Genomic DNA, 22,211 nt, shown 5'->3' on the forward strand with positions numbered 1-22,211 from the left:
AATGACAGAGATTGGTTAGGGTTCGAAGGTTAGCAATTTTAGGTCATTGTCAAGGTTAGTTTCAAATTAAGTATTGGCACAAGTTTTTGTGCAGTCACAGTCTTTGCAGTCATGTGCCACATAGTTTATACATTGAGTAACGCTCTGATTTATACTCAGTTGAATTTTTGAGGTGAAGCTGTGTATGCAGCTTGGTTAATGCCCAAAGTCCTTGGTGGAGTGATGACTGTGAGAAAATGACAATATGAAGAGTTATATTTCCTGTACTGAACATATTAGAGCTGGCATTTTGCCACTGAACCATATGATGAGGGAGGAATATTGTTCGTATGCTTTGTATTTAAGGCTTAATTTCTGAGGCTGAGTTCTAATTTATTTATTCCCTTAGGTAATTACTGGTTTTTCGAGATGCAAAAGAAGTATATTATTGGAATTTTTTAAATGGTTAAACCTGTATCATAGATGTCCTTTCTTTAAATTTAGGACATCTAAAAATTCTCACACATCAAAGTAGCTTGTGATTCTCATTTGTGGCTAGAGAGTTAACCATCTTTCAATAATGCTTTGAAGTTAGCTTTTCTTCTTTTTTTCTTAACCCAGCATGGGTTCATGAATAAAACTAAACATTGATAGGTATAACATATTATTGCTCTTGCCTATGGCTCTTGCTAATAAAAATTCAAATTCTGGTTAGTTTGCTGGAATCAAATCAACGTAGTATATGGCATACTTTTCTCCTGTTATGAGGCCCTCTCGTAGAAAATAGATGGGAGGGAAAGAAAGCATGGGGTGGAGGGAAAGGACAAAGCAATTCAGGGTTAAATATATTTTAGCTTTTCTGCCTATGTTGTGGTAAGTCTGTAAGCTGTACAAGAGTTTTTACTTCTTATTTCCTTGGAATCCTTAAAAATAAAATTCCTATTCCTTAGGACTAACCTCCAAAAAATCCCTATTCTTTAGTCAAAGTAAATGAATATGCTGTTGTGTGGGTGAGGTAACAATAACAACAGTGGCACTAACTTAATTTGATAGTGTAGGTATGTGTTTTTAAATTAATTAATTTATTATTATTATTATTATTTGGCTGCATTGGGTCTTCATTGCTGCGCGCGGGCTTTCTCTAGTGGTGACGAGCGGGGGCTACTCTTTGTTGCGGTGCGCGGGCTTCTCATTGCGGTGGCTTCTCTTGTTGCAGAGCACAGGCTCTAGGTGCGCGGGCTTCAGTTGTTGCAGCACGTGGGCTCATTAGTTGTGGTTCGTGGGCTCTAGAGCGCAGGCTCAGTAGTTGTGGCGCACGGGCTTAGTTGCTCCACGGCACGTGGGATCTTCCAGGACCAGGGATCGAACCTGTGTCCCCTGCATTGGCAGGTGGATTCTTAACCAATGTGTCACCAGGGAAGTCCCTATGTGTGTGTTTTTAAATACAGCTAGATGAGACACCTATCAGCTGAAAAATAGGATAGGTGATGAATAATAGGTAGGTGATTGCTAAAATAATTTGGAATTCTGACATGGCTAAAATTTTCAGCTTGCTTATAAGATGACCTAATCACTAAATCAAATAGGATTTGGCATTTTAACGAATAAGATGTTTTCCACCAACATCAACACAGAAAAGAATTGTGCCTGGATGCTTCCTTCCGAATGAGACATGAGAATTTAGAAACCAAAGAACATGCCAGAGCTAGAGTGATGACAGTACAAGATATTCCATCCTGGAGCCAGGCCCCATTGGGAAGACCCTTAAAGTGCAGTTGGGGGAATGCAAATAAGGAGCGTATTTAGCAAAATTACACATGTATATGACAGTAGGTAGGAATATGGTCTTAGGAGTTAGAGACACCCAAATTTGGTTCTCAGTTTTAACTATAGGAAGGCTGGTCACTTTGGGCAAATAAGTTATTCTCTCTGAGCCTCAAATTTCTTAACTATAAAATAGGGATAGTGATGGTATCTAATTCATATTATTATTCTGAGAAATAATTACCAAAATTAAAACTTTTTAAAACCTATAGTGAACAAGAACTGCCAATTCCAAAGCCTTGGAAATCTGTTACATTTATATATTTTGCAAGTAATGGGACACACTGTTACACAGGCCATAGCTGGCCTCAGAATCCTGCTCAACTCAGAACAGCAGGAAGCTCCTCCTATTTTGTAGAAGTTGGCACTCAGCATAAAACGTCTTTGTTTTCCCTGAGCCAATCCAGCGCTACCTGTCTTCCTTCTTTTTTTCTATTTTGCTGTCAGTCTCCCTAATGCAAGTATCAATTTACTTATTTGGAAAAGTGGGAATGGAGAGATTGGTTATCCATAATCATAATGTTCAGGCACTGTGGTGGGTGCTTTACAGAAAACTGTGTTAAGTTACTCCCACATTTATATTTCCAGCTCTGTACCCCAAGCTCCGTTCATGAATCACCTTATTACTTGACTCCAGTTAACTGTCTAATAGGTGTTTGCACTTACTGCTCACTGTTCACTGTCCTTCGGTTACTCTGGGCTTCCTCATGTTCCTTGAACATCCTGAGCTCGTTTCTGTCTTGGGACCTTTGTTCTTGCTGATCGCTATGCCTGGAAGACTCTGTCCTTTTATTTGATGCATCTTGCTCCTTCTCCTTATTCAAATGCCATTTCTACTGAGACTGAGGTTTGTCTCTGACAGCTCTGTCATTCTTCCATCTAGTCAGTTTTTTATCTTGTCATCCTATGATGTGTTTCTTCAGAGCCTTTTCCCATGTATATAAAATTATGTTATTCATTTAATTGTTTATGGTTTTATCTCCCAACCCAGAATGCAAGCTCCTTGAGATCAGTGGCCTTGTATGGTTTACTCAACACTGTATTCCTGATACCTGAAACTGTGCCTGGCTCACAGGAGTGCTCTGAACAACCTTCAGAGGTATGATTATTCTTTCCTTCATTTTATAGTGGAGAGAAGTGATGATCAGGGAGTTTAAGTAGCTTGCCCAAGATCACAGGGATTAGAGGTGGCAGAGCTGGGATTTAGACTCAATGCTGTGCTCTAATAACCTATGCCACAGTGCCTTCCTTTCCTTCGTTGAAGGTCAGGAACGTCAGTGGGAGGCAGGGGGCCGTGTTGGTTCTTGGAGCTTCCTTTGAGTCCCAGGGCCAGCGGTTAATGTTTCTACAGCATTGTCAGACAAGAGCTGGTCCTGATCACCTTATACTCTAGTATCCTTGGCTTATCTTCTCTTCCCTTTTCCTTTTCGACTCAGTGCCCAAGACACGCATGATTAATATTTTACAAGAATGCATTCAATCCTTTACTGCTTGGGAAAAACAGTGAAACACGAGATTTTAAAGAAGTTCCCAAAGGACTAGAATCCATGAGTTTGAACCCAGATGGAATCTTCCACCTGGCCCGGGTCCTTCCTTTTTATATACATGCTGTTTTTTGAGCATTTTTTACTTGGCAGTGGTTGCAGCTATAACTTTCTTTTTGTGAGTTTGTGCTAACAACACAGATAATGCTTTGGTTGTACTTGGCCCCTATTGACTAAAATAGTTCCACCTCTGTGCCTTTCTGCCCCATCACCCAACCCCCTTGCAAGATGCAGTGGTGAAGCTGGGCTATTCATATTGTTTTAACCAGATAGACTATAGAATAAAACAGGCAGTCTTGCAGTGATTATCATTAAAATGTATAAATGTGTTTCAGCTTCTTAGGGAAAGAGAAAAAAAAGAAAATTTAAACCTGGACAGCTGATTCAAATGGGATAATCCACTGCATTTAATAAGTCACACCTAGCAGATTATAGAGGGAAGAGTTATTGGTGCTCTTTACTCTAGGACATTTGGTGTGCGTTGCTGCATTTGACCTTTTAGAAGCTATTGACATCATTTGGGAACTGCCAGTAAACCTGCCTTAATCTGTTAAACAGAAGGAATCTTAGCATTGTGGAACTGACTGGTTGATTAATTTAAATCCAAACACACACAGTCCTGCCTGGATGCCCTTTGTGAGACCCTTGCACAAAAGGATTTCATTCAGAGGCATTATAACCCACATCCTGCTGTCAGACCCTTTCAGCTCAGTTGGTCTTCTTAGGCTGCAGGCATCATCTTTAACCCCTCTTATGCTTCCTTTTATTTCATGAAAACAATATCTATGTTTGGATTCATACAAATGCTCTACATTTTCGGCAAAGTTCTTTATTTGTATCCCAGGGAAAAGGTATTTTAAAGTTCCACTAATTGAGAGACTAAAATGGGAACTTACCTTAAACTGGCTTCTTTAGAGAAACTATATTAGAACTTAATCCCGTGCTTCCTTTGGGAATTATAATCAAAATTAGAATCATGAAATGTTGAAATAAGTTCTTGGTATTAGAGTAAGCCATCATCTATAATTCCTTTGACTTTTAGATTCAAAACATTGAAGGCTTTATAATCATTGTTTAGTTTTGGGAAAACATTAAAGTTAATTGACTCATGGGTGAGTTCAGTGATAGTATAAAGATCCTGAATGTTTAAATGAAAGCAAAGTTTAAATTCTTTAAGGATAAAACTTTGAATAATTTCAGTCTATTACAGGGACTAAGAAAAGTACCCATACATTGGGCACTCTGATGGGCTTGGTTGCAGAAGAGGGCAGATATTTGTGTGGGAGAAACAAAAGCATTGCCTTAGAATGCTTTCCTAGAACATAGAATGTTAGACTGGAAAAGATCAGCACCCTCATTTTGAACAACAAAAAAACTAAGGTCCCCACTTAATTATTCAAGCTCTTACTTGGCCAATTTCTGCTTCCTCATCACCCAATTACAGACTGTACTGGAATACAAATGAAGCCTTTCAAAGAAGGTGGTATAATTTGATTCTCTGTGGTTTTGTTCATTATTATTAATTGTAATAACTTTTTAATTGAGAGCTTTTGATGTGCCAGTACTTTATGCATTATCTTTATCTTCATAACTACAGTATGAGGTAGTACTAGTGTTCTCTTTTTGAAAATGAGGATCTGATGTTTAGAAAAGTCAAGGATTTGCCCAGAATAGCTGAATCATGAGATAAGATACTTTTTTTTTTTTTTTCCTTTGAGAAGGTAGGCTTGTAGCTAGATATAGGGAGGAGAAACGGGTAATAAGGAATGTTTCTCCCAAGCCTCATGAGTTGCCTTGAGAATATTGTGGTGATGTGAATGACTCTGCCATGGGTCACTGGTAAGGAAGAAAAAGACTGATGACTGATGACTGAGATGACTGATAGAGAAGATCTAAGCTAGAGGGGCAACCGTGGGACTGGAGCAAAGAGAAGATACATCTGTGAAATTTGGCCACCGAGTGGGTTTGGCCAGTGATGGAGAGTTAGAACCCTTTTGCCATTGGAAGTTAGTGTGATACTTTTTCATTAAATCAGTATGAATTTGTTTTAGTTAACAAATTTAAGCTCATATGCTAATAATAAAATCCTATATACACTGTCATTTTTCAGTCCTTATACTATCTTTAATTGGAATTAGGAAAAGTGTTGTATTAAGACCAGAGGAGCCAAGAATGTTGCTTCTCTGGGCTAAGAGGAAGTTCAGCGTAAATTATGAGGCAAAGCTGGTTTAGAACCGAGGGTGTTTTGAAATCCCCACCCCTTCCTGAAATAGCTGGAATACTCCTCCCACTCAATAGCTTGTGAAATTACCCACCACTATAAAACCTGACAACCCCATACCCTGGTGCCTTTCTCACCTTCTGCGATGGCCCACACTCTGTCTGTGGAGTGTGTTTCTCTAAATAAATCCACTTCTTACCTAAAAAAAAAAAAAAAAATAGAACGGAGGGTGTTTTGCCTTATCAGAAAGGTGGTTTCCAGGAGGGGGCACTGTAGCTGACTAGTCAAGGCTTTAGAAATTCTGGCCAAATATCCCCTCAGAAGTGGCGCTTTAACTTACATTTGCTTCTGAATTGGCACTTGCCAACAAGAATTTAGTTGAAGAAATAAGTTAAGCTCAGAGTCTCATTGAACCCTAAACTTCAATTTAAGGATTAAGGTGGTTTGTAGATGAGATTTATAATACTTTGGACAGTCAAGGGGTGATTTCTTTGCTGTGTCTTTGTTTCCTGTGAAAGAGTATTTTACCTTCTAACTTTTGTTGTCTTTCAGTCTGAGATATTATAATATTGTTTGGATGTCTGTGAAGCCTTAAGATCCATTGGGAAATAAGAAGTGGATTTTCTGACATTTAGGACAGATAAAAGGGGGTATACAGTTATGCAGAAAGAATATGTCAGAGCTTGGTGGAGCTAGTGCTGTTATGCGGTACTTTGTCCCAGCTCCCAGCTCTGTGCTGTGAGTGGCCTAATGTGGGTGTGTGCTTCACCGGGCTTCTCTGTGCTATCCTGGGAATCCAAGTAAAGGAGGTAGTTATCATTTAAGAAAGAGTTTATCATCTTCCCTAAGAAGGTGGGAATGAGACTGCATTGATCAAGAGATTTAGTGGAGTGGCAAGAGGAAATAGAACACTCATGAGAACGTGACACATTAAGCTGTTTTTGTAGCGTAAGAGGAGAATAAAAACGAAATAAAGCTTGGATTTAGGGAATGAACGTTGGAGATACGAGGCCCCTTTTCCCTAAAGCAAGCATCTTTAACAGGACACAAAATCTGGCCACCTGGGGCCATTTGTCTCACTGACACTTGATTTCTGTTCCTGCTGGTGGTCTTCCATATTCCCTTCAGCCTTCTGTAGTGGGCGGACATCTTTTGGTTTGGTCTTATTTTTGGATAGGCTATTTTTTTAATGATGTATAGAATATTTAATTAAATTACATATTTATAAGAAGAACCAGTGCAATGAAAAGATCATATTGATTAACATAGACAATTTTAAAAAACAATTACAATATTAAGATCAAATTCAAGAACACTCAAAAGTAATTTTTGGTTAGCAGGCAGCCCAGTGGGTGAGTGCTGCAGCGCAAGAGCTGGTGACCTAGGGCATCCTGCTTAGCCTCAGCATTCAGCATTCAGCACGTGAGGGACTTGGAGAGACTCTTTTTCTAAACTCTACCTTTTTTTAAAAAAACCCTAGCAAACTAGCTTTACTGTTGCACTCTTACTTTATGACCATCCCATCTCTGGAGTAGTGGATACACCTGTTGTTCCCTTTTGTGTGCATGCTGTCCAGATAACCTTTATTTACCTTTCCCAACCTAGTTTTGTTTAGACAGGTGGATCATCTCCCAGTAAGAGTTGTTTGAAACAACCTTGAAATAGTCTGGCTAGTATGTTAGGATCTAGTCCACTGAAGCTGTCATTGGTCTTCTCTGAGAGCAAGTAAATCAGGATTGCAAGTTCAGAACACATTTAGATGAATTTTCATTTTTTGATTTACAGTAGTAATTCATATCCATGGTTAGAAAAACTTTTAAAAGTTTAAAATTATGTAATATAAAAATTGGAGAACTCTCTCAGTCTGTAATTGAAACTGCCAGAAGTAACCACTCTCAGAAGTTGGGTGTATATCTTTTGGGCATTTTCAAATAAACAAATGCATTTATTTTAAAATTTGAATCATATATATAATGTGTATATATATATATATATGTAGAAGTGTGTGTGAATCATATATATAGGAGGGTTAGCCAAAAATGTTGAAATTTTTTGGTCAAAAATTTCGCTGAGGTTTTTCCATGTTACAGAAAAATGTGAACGAACTTTTTGGCTAACCTAATATGTGTGTGTGTGTGTATATATATATATATATATATATATATATATACACACACACACACACACATACATATATGTACACACAAATATATACACAGACATCTATGTATACACATATATATGTATATACACACTATTTTCATGAATTTCATGGTAAACTTTGCATGTTTTGCTTCTCAGACTTGGTATCTCAGGAAAAACAAGTGAAAGGATAGGAGTAATTCCATTTTGTTGGAAAGCCTTTTCACTTTACCTAAATTAAGGAAAACTGAATTATTATGTTTTTCATGAGAGCTGACCTTACTATTCTAATTTCAGAATTCTCCCTAACCTCTATGGTAGCAAAAAGTCCAACTTGTCAATTAGGTTAAAATTCTCTATATTTTTCCAGACTGTAAATCGGTGCTGTGGTATTCCATTTTACTATTTTTGTAAGCAGTATTATTGCCATACATTCGTATGGTATTTACTCACAAGGGAAACATTAAAAGGCAGGCTTAGCTTCATCTGAATTGAAATAGAGAGAATAATAACTTCTTTGTAGTAGCTTGGAGTATACAATACAGAATGACAACCTTCATTTTTTATTGTGTTATGAGTATCTTAAAGAGGATCTGCCAAGTTACTTGATTATTCTTGCAATTACAGTATTCTACTACAGTAGAAAAAATTAGACCATGGTATTGTTTAAAAACATGTCAATCCAATATAGAGAAGAAAACAATAGTTTTTATAGTACAGATAAATTATATACTTATTAAAACATCGCATGTGATCAAATAAGCATGATATATCATTATAGACTCAGTTTGATGTTGAAACGTTGTTATTTTAAGCAATTACTTTAAACCTGGTATTTTTAAGAGGGGTTGTGTTCTTGTGAATGGGGTGCCAGATGCACGGGAGGACAAATAGTTCAAAGGGAAGATTTAAATTATGTATAGTTTTTTTTTTTAATTTTATTTATTTATTTTTGGCTGTGTTGGGTTTTCGTTTCTGTGCGAGGGCTTTCTCTAGTTGTGGCAAGCGGGGGCCACTCTTCATCGCGGTGCGCAGGCCTTTCACTGTCGCGGCCTCTCCCGTTGCGGAGCACAGGCTCCAGATGCACAGGCTCAGTAGTTGTGGCTCACAGGCCCAGTTGCTCCGCGGCACGTGGGATCTTCCCAGACCAGGGCTCGAACCCGTGTCCCCTGCATTGGCAGGCAGACTCTCAACCACTGCGCCACCAGGGAAGCCCTATGTATAGTTTTGGGAGTTGTTAGAAGTAGAAGTAATTCTGCCTGTGATAGAAGACTTAATCAGGAAGACTGTGGGGCAGTAAGAGGGTAGATTTCTTCTGATTTTATCTGGGTGTCATAATTGGGCATTTGGCTTGGGGGTGTTTTCTGGATAAGTGATGTATTGGCGGGGATTTACTGGAGCTCGGAGATAAGTGGAATGGGCAGATGCCGTCTCCTGGAGAAGTAAACGCAGAGCATCAGTTTTCATTGTTATCAGTACTCTGACCTCCGAAGGCACAGATGTGAGCTTTCTTTTCAAAGGGAATCAAGTATTCACCCTCAAGGAAAAGGATGTTTGTAATGTAATAATATTAATGCTTGTTAAGTGAGAAAACCATCTATGAATACTTATACTGTTGCTACCTGGGAGCATTATTTATTGACCTGTGACTTCATCAGAGCTTCAGCTGTGAGAAGAATATTGCTAATGGAATCATGTAATGACAGTTGTCATTAAAAAGCCACATTGCAGTGAATAGATTCAGAATTCATTGAGTCCCCTTGCTCTGTGTCACACTCGCTGCTTCTGTGACAACCTTCATTTCCTACTTAGTAAATCCAAGCCTGGTAGCTCCAGCCCCAGGAAGTTGTTAAAGCAATTAAAGGCTTCTGTCTCCCAGCACATTGCTTGGTTACCATAGTATCCTCTGCCTCCAAGTCTCTCCTGATGATGTCAGTATGCATACAGGGGTTGTTCAGAGCATCTACGTGGGGATGATTCACCCCGCAATAAAGCCCCTCACCCGTTGCTCGGTTTCCAGTTCTATTTCAGACATCCCTAGAAATGGAAGGTAAGTGCCTTGTTTTGCATATCGGAGAATTACCAAATGCCTCTATTTTTCTCTTTCAGGTGAATGAATGGTTTCTTGCTTTCTATGGTATACTACTGACTGAAAACATAGTATATGGGAGCATTTCAGCCAATTACCTAGAACAGACTTACAGTTTGTACTTAAAGTGTGTGTATGTGTTTGTGTGCGTCTGTATGCGCACATACATGGGGTGGGCTTATGAAAGTAACTGTGGGTGTACAATGTAATGCTGGCTACTCTCCCTGGTAAGCAGCAATAGCAAACACAGTAGAGCTTTTTATTTCAAATGATTTGAAATATACAAATTCCTTAAAATATTTTGACAGGTGTCACAGCACAAATGCAGTTTTCTAAGAGTGTGAATTATGTATTTTTTATTGATACTTTGTATATTTTATCCAGTTTTAAACAGTATTAACATTTGAAAGGTCTAAGAGGTTATGGGAAGATATTATTAGAAAGAAGGGCCAAGTTACATTGAGAATTTGCATGTTAGGGAAATTGAAACAAATTGTTAAAACAAAGATTTAGTTACAGGGGGATATATGAAGTTTAAAGTATATTGATAACCATCATTTCATACTAATTTCATACTTTTAATGCTTTTCAAAAATCTCCCAATTTGATAATAAAAATAGTGCTTCTGTTACTGTGACAAAGGAAATCAGCGCTTCATAAAAGTTCCCCTTTAACACATACCCATGCTCCTTAAGGATAAGCCAGCTGTGTTCAGCTTTATGAAAAGAATATTGTAGAACTATTTACAACATTCAAATAGAAAAGCCATGAATGAATATTTCCCTTGAAAAGTTAGTTTTCTACCACAATGTGCCCTATCAATAAACACTAAGTGATGAGACACACAGGTTTCTCTCTACTGCCTATGTCTGACTCTCTCCGTTCCGAGAGTTCTGTCCATATGACAATGTTAGTTGTGCATTTATTTCCTCTTCCTTATTCCCAAGGGACTATTTCAGTATACTCTGTGAAGAATGTAATACGGTGTTTAAATGGAGGTGCTAGGTAAAGGCAGTTTCTAATTAATTAATGGATAGCTTTGCAGGAGAATGAAGAAGAGGGGAGTAGGTAGGATGGGGACTCTGCCATTTCTTTATGTAGCTGAACCTTTATTGTATGTAGGAGGTAGACAGATGGCTCTTTTGAGAGGTCAGTAAATGGTCTAGACTGTCCGTTTCTAGAGAGACTGATTAAAACTGGCATTTTCTTTCTTGTATTTTTGGAGTCTTCTGGAATATACCCTGCTCTCTACCTTTGCTTCGTTTTTGTGCAATATTATGTTAGTGGACTGATAATGTTCTTCATTCACCTTTCTTTAAAGAATCAGTGAAAAACATAGTTGTGAGAGTGTAAAAAAAGGTTAAAAATTAAGTTACTTTCACATAAAGGATATCTGTCTTACCTTGAATATCGTAAATGCTTATTTATGAATGAATTCCTTTCTACCCTAAAATATGCTAAAATGCTTTGACTTTTAATTTCTTTACTGTTTTGAATACTTAATCCTGCTTATGTGTTTGAAAATTTGCTAGTTAATTAAAAACAGTTCCTGAAAAGTAGAGAGAAATTACGATACCACCTAGTTTAGATTACGGTAGGTTAAATGTTAAAGAAATTAAGTCAATATAAACTGTTTCCATACTTTTTAAAACCTTTTTATTGAAACACTTTCATATGTTTGTGTTGGAAAGAAAACTATTATATTCTAGGCTATGTTACATCAGGTTTTTGCTCTTTGTTGTATTAATGTTTTGGGTAATATAATGTAATCTATTGAGTAGCTAACTCTTTGTAATAAGAAAAATACTTCTGCAGTTTTGAACCCTTAAGATATCCATGTATATCTCCTCCTGCTGACTTAACCAATACAAGTAGCAGTTTATACAGAGTGTACTATAAAGATTACCGTTTCCTTCATGCTTCAGGCAGGAAGTGGTTCCAAGCAGTTTTAGGCAGGGTGATTTTAAAAATTGGTTTAGGAGAGTTTTCATTTTATTTTTATGTCCTAATAAGAATGTTTTAAGTTTTATACATACTTAAACTTGCTCCTGCTGAAATATGGAAATGCCAGGTCTGTAGACTTTACCAGTGTGAGACAATGAAACATGGCAGAAAAAGGATCATTTTGGCTTTTACTAGAAAGACAAATAAAACCAGTATCCAGAAGAATGAGAGGAAGCTGTAATAGAGAACATGGACCTGGAAATGAACATTTTGTCCAGTGAGAGGAAAGAAGCTCAAGCTGTGAGGGCTTGGTTAAATGCTTAGCCCAGTTGTCTGTGTTCGTTTAATGGCAGAGCCAGGACTGGGACCTGGATGCCTACACTCGAACAGGCCGGTTTTCATTTATGTGACCCCACATGCCCCAGTTGGAGTAGAGCACTTTTTCCTAGTCACCTTTTACTTTCTCCCAAAAAAGGGGTGATGAAACAGTATAAAAACTAGGAAAGTGTATTATTTTTCTTTTGTTGCGGTAACAAATTACTGCAAACCTGGTGAATAAAATTTGTTATCTTAGAGCTCTATTGGTTAGAAGTCTGACACAGGTCTCAATGGACTAGAAAATCAAGGTGTCAGGGCTGTATCCCCTTCTGGAGGCTCTAGGGTAGAATCCATTTGTTTGTCTTTTCCAGCTTCTAGGGGTCACCTGCATTCCTTGGCTCATGGCCACCCTCCTTTACCTTAACAGCTAGCAAGTACAGACCGAATCCTTATGTGGCCATCTCTCTGGTTCTTCAAGGCCGGGAAGCGACCTCCATTTTAAGGCAGCGGTCCCCAACGTTTTTGGTACCAGGGACCGGTTTCGTGGAAGACAATTTTTCCATGGACCGGAGAGTGGGGATGGTTTCGGGATGATTCAAGTGCATTACATTTATTGTGCACTTTATTTCTATCATTATTACATTGTAATATACAATGAAATAATTATACAACTCACCATAATGCAGAATTGGTGGGAGCCTTGAGCTTGTTTTCACCTGCCACTCACTGGTAGGGTTTTGATATGAGTCTGCAAGCAATTGATTATGGTCTCTGTGCAGTCAGACCTCTCCGCTAATGATAATCTGTATTTGCGGCCACTCCCCAGCGCTAGCATCACCGCCTCAGCTCCACCTCAGATCATCAGGCATTAGATTCTCATAAGGAGCACGCAACCTAGATCCCTTGCATGCGCAGTTCACAGTAGGGTTCACGCTCCTATGAGAATCTAATGCCGCTGCTGATCTGAGAGGAGGCGGAGCTCAGGTGGTAATGCGAGCGATGGGGAGCGGCTGTAAATACAGATGAAGCTTTGCTTGCTCACCTGCAGCTCACCTCCTGCTCTGCGGCCTGGGTCCTAACAGGCCACCGACTGGTACTGTTACCGGTACGGGGGGGCGGGGGGGCATTGGGGACCCTTGTTTTAAGGGACTCGTGATTAGATGCGGCCCACTGGATAACCTAGGATAATCAGCCCATTTTAGGACAAGATCCTTATCCTTAATCACATCTGCAAAATCCTCTCTGTCATGTAGGGTAACATATTCACAGGGTGGGGGGGTTAGGATGTGGACATCTTTGGGGACCATAATTCTGCCCCCCTCAGAGACTGCAAAATATATGTCTGATTCTATCAACATTAAATTCACAAATCAGATATTTTTACTGATAACTATAACTTAAACTCGTGATTGCCAACAGAGACCATGAAATCTTGACCTAATTCAGTGGATGCAGTCGTCCCTAAGGATATTAAAATGCCTCAAGATAATTAATGAGGGAAAATCATATTAGAAAGAAATGTTTCACCAACTCAAATGTTCAGAACTCTGAGGTAAAGATGTGAGTCTTACAAAGTGACACTATTCTCAGCTTAATATTTTTAGTGAGAGGCTCACATCAGATGAAGTTAATTAAACAAAGCTGATTTGGGATTGCGAAAATTCCGTTAGTTAACTCCTATGTGGATGAGCCTGCGTTTCTTTAGAAGCCGAAGGGTAATAGCAAGGTCACTAGAGACCAAAATGTGAGATCTAGTAACTCTCAGTTTTGAATAACACTGTCGTTCATTGATCCGGCATTAAGCCGTATGAGTCACAGGACTCAGCAAATGAGCCTGGCAGGTATGCCTTGCACGGTTTCCTAGGAAAGGCACAATCTGTTACCACAATCAATAATGCTAGACTTGAGGCCAACAGCTGCAAAAATAGTTTCTCTTATTGTTTACATCCTGTATTCATCTTAAGTTTAAGCCAATTCATGGCACATGTATCCATCTGTACTAAGCATAAGATAATTTATATCTAGTAGTAGTTTTTAAACCTTGTTTGCTAAACACTAGTGGTAAAAGATGCAGAGGAGAAAGTGCTCAGGCATATTATTTTGGGACAGGAAGCGTAAAATTACATTTTGCTGTGGTTCTCTCAAGGAAAGGAGATGGAAAGAAAACCGGCTGTTTTCCTGCAAGTATTCCTTTTTAGTTTTGGAATAATTTTCTGGTGGAAGACTAAACAGTACCTTAAGACCCTTATTTGGAAGAAGAGGGCTTGTGGAACACCATGCATTTCTTTGCAAGAGGTAATTATTTTGACATTGATTCTCTTTGGTCGTAGAGAGTAAAACAACCTTAGGATTTTATATAAAAGTGAAATCTGAATTTATGCTGTCATGGGATTTATTTGTCAATCAAAATATCATTAAAGGAAAACTGTTATTTGACAATGAACTTAAAAATTAAAATCAGTGAGTTACACAATTTGATAAATGATATAAATAAATAAAAGGCAAAATATAAATAAATAAAACCCAAACACCTTTAAACATTTTTTAAAATGTATACAGAATATTCAATTTAATACTGAATTTTCCCAGCTATGGTAAATTAGAGAGAATAGAGATGAAATCTCTCTGTTTTGTTAAAGAAAGAAAAAAAAAAGAAACCACAGAGCAGCTGCCTTCTCTGTGATAGAAGAGACTGTTTAATCTTTAAATCATTTTGAACTGGCTCAGTTGCTTTACTGATTCTTTAACTTTGTTAAAATTATCTTTAAAGTTTATCTGTGAAACAAATCAGAGATAAAGGAACTAATGGAGATGAGAGTTTTGAGGTTCTGAATTGTATCTGGTCAGTGGGTGGTGGATAAGATGGAAGGAGACTTCAGAATCAGAAACTTGAAAGATTGTTATGATTTCTCATTGCCTGTTTTGAAAACTAGCTCAGGGTTTTATGTCTAGGGGGATTTTTGCCAGTAATAGGAGTAAAGGCGATCAGCAAGTAAGTGATGGATCTAGGAGGTTATCCTAAGTCTTTCCTGCTCCACAGGCTTTGCAGAACATAGTAGCATAAACTACTTATTTTCCTCACTGACGTTGCATTCACTTGCTTTTCTTTACTTTTTTTATTGCTTTAATTTGACTTCCATCTTTGGGTCATACTTGCAAAAAGAAAAGCAATTATTGGAATTATTTACGAAGAAAGTTCTGTTATTTTAATTTGTGGAATGCCCCTATTTCTGCCAGTTTCTGCTATGGACATGAGGTTCTATAACCGGACCAATTTTTTCATTAACTCCTCTAGGGTAGTCAGCTTTGGAGTGAGGATTAATGGAAATAAAGGGTATCGGTTTTGCACGCAAAATCTGTGGGCTGGGGCAAGTAGAAAGAAGAAAGTTTGAGCAGCAGTACCTGAAAGGGCACAAAGACAAGGGGACTGATGCTTGCCGTCTTCTGCGTGGTGGTGGAGCGTGGGGGTGGGATATGTTGCTGTGGCCACTGCAGTGTAGGACTAGTCAGGAGGTGGGGAGGTTTAGTAAGAACTGTGCCCCATGCCTGGTGCTTACTGTCTGTCCTGGAGGACTTTGCAAAAGGTAAGCCTGTGCTGGGGACAGGGGGTTGGTTCCTGGGTTTTAGCCACAGCCATGCTGAGAGATAGATGCCTTTTCTCCAAGAAGGGTGCAAAAGAGGGGAGGCAATGGGAGACCGTCAGGCAGCCTTCAGGATTCATCAGTATGAGAATGAGCTCACCGGCCCAAAGAATTTTATAAATTCAAACCTTCCAATAACAAATACATATCACTAATTTAGAGGAATATGACTTACCATTTGGAATATTAGAGTATGACAGGAGGCAGGTGGCATTGTTTTCCTTATTGGCAGAAGTCAGTCTTGTCCTCTTCAATCAAAATGCAATCTCAGTAATTACTATTGAATGCCCTCACGTGCATGATGGTGCACTAAGCACAATGCAGAATTAATCAAAGGACAACGTGACCTCAAATTTCAAGGAGTTTCAGCTAAAACAGAATAACATATATTAAGAATAACTTCCTTATTACTTAATAATTATTATTGTTTTATTTTCATGGTAATTTTTGCCAAGTGGCAAATTCCAGTTTGCCTAGTTGGGATTTGATAAATTCATTTTGTTTGCATTTTACTAAAAAGTAAATTTTTTCTAAAATTGTATATGAACTGATATCTTTACTTGATGGCGGACTTATTGTTATCTTGCTAAGCTTTTTCTCCCCCCACCTCTCTTAGTCCCATTTGCCTGACTTTAAAACACATATCTTTCTCTTGTGTTATATCATAGAATGTCTTTTTCTCTTTTTTCATACACACCCACACATGCAGCTCACACACACTCACACACACAGAATTGCTTTGCAGTGAATGAGTCATGTCCTAGTCCTTCTCTTTACTCTTGTTTCCATATTCCTTTAGCCTGTCTATAATGTTTATTTTAAGCAACCCAAATCCTGATTCTTGAGCCCCTACTGAGTATGAAGGATCGTGCTACACCGTGAGGGCTCTGCCCCTCATTTTCTTCCGCTGCAGTCCTTTGTTTGTACAGTTATCGGTATTTCCTTCTGACGGGTAGGAGGTTGGTAAAATTAAAGGATAGAGTGGGCAGAGGGAAGGGACATGGTTGGTTATGGAGAGAAGACGTTGAAGTTAGAATCTGTAAGCCAGGAAAAGGGGAACTGAAACAGAGCACTGAGATTCTGTTGGGAAAGTGGAGTCTTGTTAGGTCAATAGGACCAAGTAAAGAAGCAGCATGAACAGAATTATTTTGTGTTTTATCAGGCATTTTATGGTGAGCAAAATAGATTGCCATATGTACACATAGAAACTTCTGCACCGAGTTACCAGTTTAACCTTTTCAACTAATTAAAATCTAAGTTTATAAACCTCAGAACTTTACATTTCTTTGACATCACTGCAATTATTTCACTATCCTGCCAATTCTCTGGCCATCATTTCTCAACCTAGGGGGCTAAGTTTTTGAAATAGGTCCCTACATTCTATTTAGAAACAACCTGTGTTTTCTAAATAAATCTTAAAAGAGGAAGATGTTCTTATGCCAAGATTCAAATATATTGAACTTGATAATTATCTAGAATTACCTTCTAACATGTTAGCTCTGTGATGATTTGTCCAGTTTGGTTGAACTGTTGTTGAAAGACTGATGGTGCAGAAACAATAGTTTGAGGTTTGTCCAGACTTAGTAAAATGTTGAAAATTTGAAGAATAACTGATTTTTCTGGTCAGTGTATTTTTCATTGTAACAACCCCTGTATTGATTTGGTTTTCAATCTATGGTCTTTTGTGTTATATAGATATTTCACTAGTTAGTTATCTGCCTGAAGTTTCAATATTTGGGTTTTTTTCATCTTTGCAGTAATGACAAAGAAATGTAGGGTTTAGTGGTTTTTAAGCTTGGGATTTGCCAAAAAGAAAAAGATCATTCTTGATGAAAGCTTTCACTGAGTTACAAAGAAATTTATGCTTTGCCTCCCTGGCAGCCAGTAATTATCGAATTGCAGTTACTTTTCAGAGGTGTTTACCCCGAGTTGAAGGTTCCTCCTCTTGATGATCTGAATCATGAATTAACTCTCATGGTGATCCAGTAGTTCACCTCAGCCATAGCCTGTGTAAAATGTGTTACTGCTGGACACAGATTTTTTTTGCCACAAAAGTGATATTGGGCTCAGAGAATTAAAGCATTCCCTGCCTTCAGGAACTTACATTAGAGTGGGAGGGATGAGAACACAAGGAATATGATGGCAGACTGATACAAATACCCCTATTTTTTGTCCCCCTTCACAGCAAAACTGCTCGCGTGAAGTGCATGCATGTTCTCTGCAGTTCATTTCCTCCTATCTCTCTGGATCCACTCCTTTTAGAACCCAACTCTCCACCAGAACTGCTTCAGTCAGGATCACGAGTGGCTTTCAGGTCAAAACCAGGGTCAGTTCTCAGTCCTCCCTGACTGGGCTTGTAGTTATCATTTGAAGCAGGTGGTCTTTCTCTACTCCTTCAAGCACTGCATCTTCTGGTTTTGCTTCAACTTAGTTTGCTATTCTTCCCAGTCTGCCGGTTCTTCATCATCTTCCTGACTCTAAAAGTTGGCATATTCTAAGATGAAGTCCCTGGTCCTGGTTTCTTCTCTGTTGAAACTCACTCTCTTTGTGAGAGTTTGCAACTCATGCAGTTTCTTTCTTGGTTTTAAGTTCTGTAATACACTGACAGTTTCCAAATTTACATTTCTCATCTGAACCTCTCTCTTGAACTCTAGACAACATATTTCCACTTGGGATATCTAATAGGTATCTTAAATATAATGTGTCCCAAACTCCTGATAATTCCCTTGTGTCAAATCTACAGTCTTTCCTATATCAGTTATCCGGCAGATAATCAATGTTAACATTTTGGGATATGCCTTTCCGGGCTCATGTGGGTATGTATGTTTATTTCTAACTACCACTCATGAGATAATTTTGTGTGCACTGTTTTCTTTCTCTAAATCTACCTCACCCCCTTTACTATGAACATGTTTTATACACCCTTGTATATTCTTTGGAAACCTAGCTTTTAGTAGCTACTTGGTTGCACCATCATTTACTAACTAACCTTTTCTGTGAACATTGCATTACCTTCCATGACTTACTATTAAAACGTAAACTGTGACTAGTATCCCCATTTCGTTTCGTATCCTTGTTACAAAAAAGAAAGAAAAAAACACTTCATGATTCTAGTTCTGCACTATCCCAACATGGTAGTTACAAACCACAAGTAGCTGTTGAGCACTTAAACGTGGCTAGTCCAAACTAAGATGGGCCATAAAAAGTAAAATACAGATTTCAAAGACTTAGTTTGAAAAAACAAATCTTGTTAATAATTTTTTGTATTGATTAGTTGTTGAAATAGTTTCTTTTATTGGACTAAATAAGGTATACTTTAACAATTGACTTCATCTTTGTTTTTTTACTTTTTAAAATGTGACTATCAGCAAATTAAAAATTTATGTGTGGCTCACATTATATTTCTATAGGACGATGCTTATTTTTTTTAATATCTTTATTGGAGTATAATTGCTTTACAACGGTATGTTAGTTTCTGCTGTATAACAAACTGAGTCACCTATACGTATATATATATATATATATATATATATATATATATATATATCCCCATATCCCCTCCCCCTTGCGTCTCCCTCCCACCCTCCCTATCCCACCCCTCTAGATGGTCACAAAGCACGAAGCTGATCTCCCTGTACTATGCAGTTGCTCCCCACTAGCTGTCTATTTTACATTTGGTAGATGTATATATGTTCATGCCAATCTCTCACTTTGTCCCAGCTTACCCTTCCCTCTCCCTGTGTCATCAAGTCCATTCTCTACATCTGCATCTTTATTCCTGTCCTGCCCCTAGGTTCCTCAGAACCATTTTTATTTTTTTGATTCCATATATATGTGTTAGCATACGGTATTTGTTTTCTCTTTCTGACTTACTTCACTCTGTATGACAGACTCTGGGTCCATCCACCTCACTACAAGTGACTCAATTTCGTTCCTTTTTATGGCTGAGTAATATTCCATTGTATATATGTGCCACATCTTCTTTATCCATTCATCTGTCGATGGACATTTAGGTTGCTTCCATGTCCTGGCTATTGTAAAGAGTGCTGCAATGAACATTGTGGTACATGACTCTTTTTGAATTATGGTTTTCTCAGGGTATATGCCCAGTAGTGGGATTGCTGGGTCATATGGGAGTTCTATTTTCAGTTTTTTAAGGAACCTCCATACTGTTCTCCATAGTGGCTATATCAATTTACATTCCCACCAGCAGTGCAAGAGGGTTCCCTTTTCTCCACACCCTCTCCAGCACTTATTGTTTGTAGATTTTTTGATGATGGGCATTCTGCCTGGTGTGAGGTGATACCTCATTGTACTTTTGACTTGCATTTCTCTAATGGTTAGTGGTGTTGAGCATCCTTTCATGTGTTTGTTGGCAATCTATATCTTCTTTGGAGAAATGTCTATTTAGGTCTTCTGCCCATTTTTGGATTGGGTTGTTTGTTTTTTTGATATTGAGCTGCATGAGCTGCTTGCATATTTTGGAGATTAATTCTTTGTCAGTTGCTTCGTTTGCAAATATTTTCTCCCATTCTGAGGGTTGTCTTTTCATCTTGTTTATGGTTTCCTTTGCTGTGCAAAAGCTTTTAAGTTTCATTAGGTCCCATTTGTGTATTTTTGTTTTTATTTCCCTTTCTCTAAGAGGTGGGTCAAAAAGGATCTTGCTGTGATTTATGTCATAGAGTGTTCTGCCTATGTTTTCCTCTAAGAGTTTTATAGTGTCTTTAATCCATTTTGAGTGTATTTTTGTGTATGGTGTTAGGAAGTGTTCTAATTTCAGCCTTTTACATGCAGCTGTCCAGCTTTCCCAGCACCACTTATTGAAGAGGCTGTCTTTTCTCCATTGTATATTCTTGCCTCCTTTATCAAAGACAAGGTGACCATATGTGTGTGCGTTTATCTCTGGGCTTTCTGTCCTGTTCCATTGATCTGTATTTCTGTTTTAGTGCCACTACCATACTGTCTTGATTACTGTAGCTTTGTAGTATAGTCTGAAGTCCGGGAGCCTGATTCTTCCAGCTTTGTTTTTCTTTCTCAAGGTTGCTTTGGCTATTCGGGGTCTTTTGTGTTTCCATACAAATTGTGAAATTTTTTGTTCTAGTTCTGTGAAAAATGCCATTGGTACTTTGATAGGGATTGCATTGAACCTGTAGATTGCTTTGGGTAGTAAAGTCATTTTCACAATGGGGATTCTTCCAATGCAAGAACATGGTATATCTCTCAATCTGTTTGTATCATCTTTAATTTCTTTCATCGGTGTCTTATAGTTTTCTGCATACAGGTCTTTGGTCTCCTTAGGTAGGTTTGTTCCTAGGTATTTTATTCTTTTTGTTGCAGTGGTAAATGGGAGTGTTTCCTTAATTTCTCTTTCAGATTTTTCATCATTGGTGTATAGGAATGCAAGAGATTTCTGTTCATTAATTTTGTCTCCTGCTACTTTACCAAATTCATTGATTAGCTCTAGTAGTTTTCTGGTAGCATCTTTAGGATTCTCTCTATGTAGTATCATGTCATCTGCAAACAGTGAAAGCTTTACTTCTTCTTTTCTGATTTGGATTCCTTTTATTTCTTTTTCTTCTCTTATTGCTGTGGCTAAAACTTCCAAAGCTGTGTTGAATAATAGTGGTGAGAGTGGGCAACCTTGTCTTGTTCCTGATCTTAGAGGAAATGGTTTCAGTTTTTCACCATTGAGAATGATGTTGGCTGTGTGTTTGTCATGTATGGCCCTTATTATGTTGAGGTAAGTTCCCTCTATGCCTACTTTCTAGAGGGTTTTTATCATAAACGGGTGTTGAATTTTGTTGAAAGCTTTTTCTGCATCTACTGAGATGATCATATGGTTTTCATTCTTCAGTTTGTTAATATGGTGTATCACATTGATTGATCTGTGTATATTGAAGAATCCTTGCATTGCTGGGATAAACCCCACTTGATCATGGTGTATGATCCGTTTAATGAGCTGTTGGATTCTGTTTGCTATTATTTTGTTGAGGATTTTTGCATCTATGTTCATCAGTGATATTGGCCTGTAGTTTTCTTTTTCTGTGACATCTTTTTCTGGTTTTGGTATCAGGGTGATGGTGGCCTCGTAGAATGAGTTTGGGGAGTGTTCCTCCCTCTGCTTTATTTTGGAAGAGTTTGAGAAGGATAGGTGTTAGCTCTTCTCTAAATGCTTGATAGAATTCACCTGTGAAGCCATCTGGTCCTGGGCTTTTCTTTGTTGGAAGATTTTTAATCACAGTTTCAATTTCAGTGCTTGTGATTGGTCTTTTTATATATTCTATTTCTTCCTGGTTCAGTCTCGGAAAGTTTTGCTTTTGTAAGAATTTGTCCATTTCTTCCAGGTTTTCCATTTTATTGGCATACAGTTGCTTGTAGTAATCTCTCGTGATCCTTTGTATTTCTGCAGTGTCAGTTGTTCTTTCCCCTTTTTCATTTCTAATTCTGTTGATTTGAGTCTTTTCCCTTTTTTTCTTGATGAGTCTGGCTAATGGTTTATCAGTTTTATC

At 38.1% G+C, this 22,211-nt stretch overlaps 1 protein-coding gene across 8 annotated transcripts in view; it reads left to right on the forward strand.

Moving 5' to 3' along the window:
- Nucleotides 1-22,211, forward strand: part of PAM (peptidylglycine alpha-amidating monooxygenase) — a 296,746-nt gene that overhangs the window by 46,273 nt on the left and 228,262 nt on the right. For 7 of the 8 annotated variants that reach the window (XM_068535686.1, XM_068535687.1, XM_068535688.1 and 4 more), the window contains exon 2: nt 2,795-2,902. The exons of the other annotated variant lie outside the window; for it this stretch is intronic. The gene's annotated coding sequence lies outside the window, so the exon portion shown is untranslated. The remainder of the gene's footprint in view (nt 1-2,794; nt 2,903-22,211) is intronic. 8 annotated transcript variants of the gene reach the window in all.

Source organism: Eschrichtius robustus, chromosome 2, assembly GCF_028021215.1.
Source record: "Eschrichtius robustus isolate mEscRob2 chromosome 2, mEscRob2.pri, whole genome shotgun sequence".
NCBI lineage: Eukaryota > Metazoa > Chordata > Mammalia > Artiodactyla > Eschrichtiidae > Eschrichtius > Eschrichtius robustus.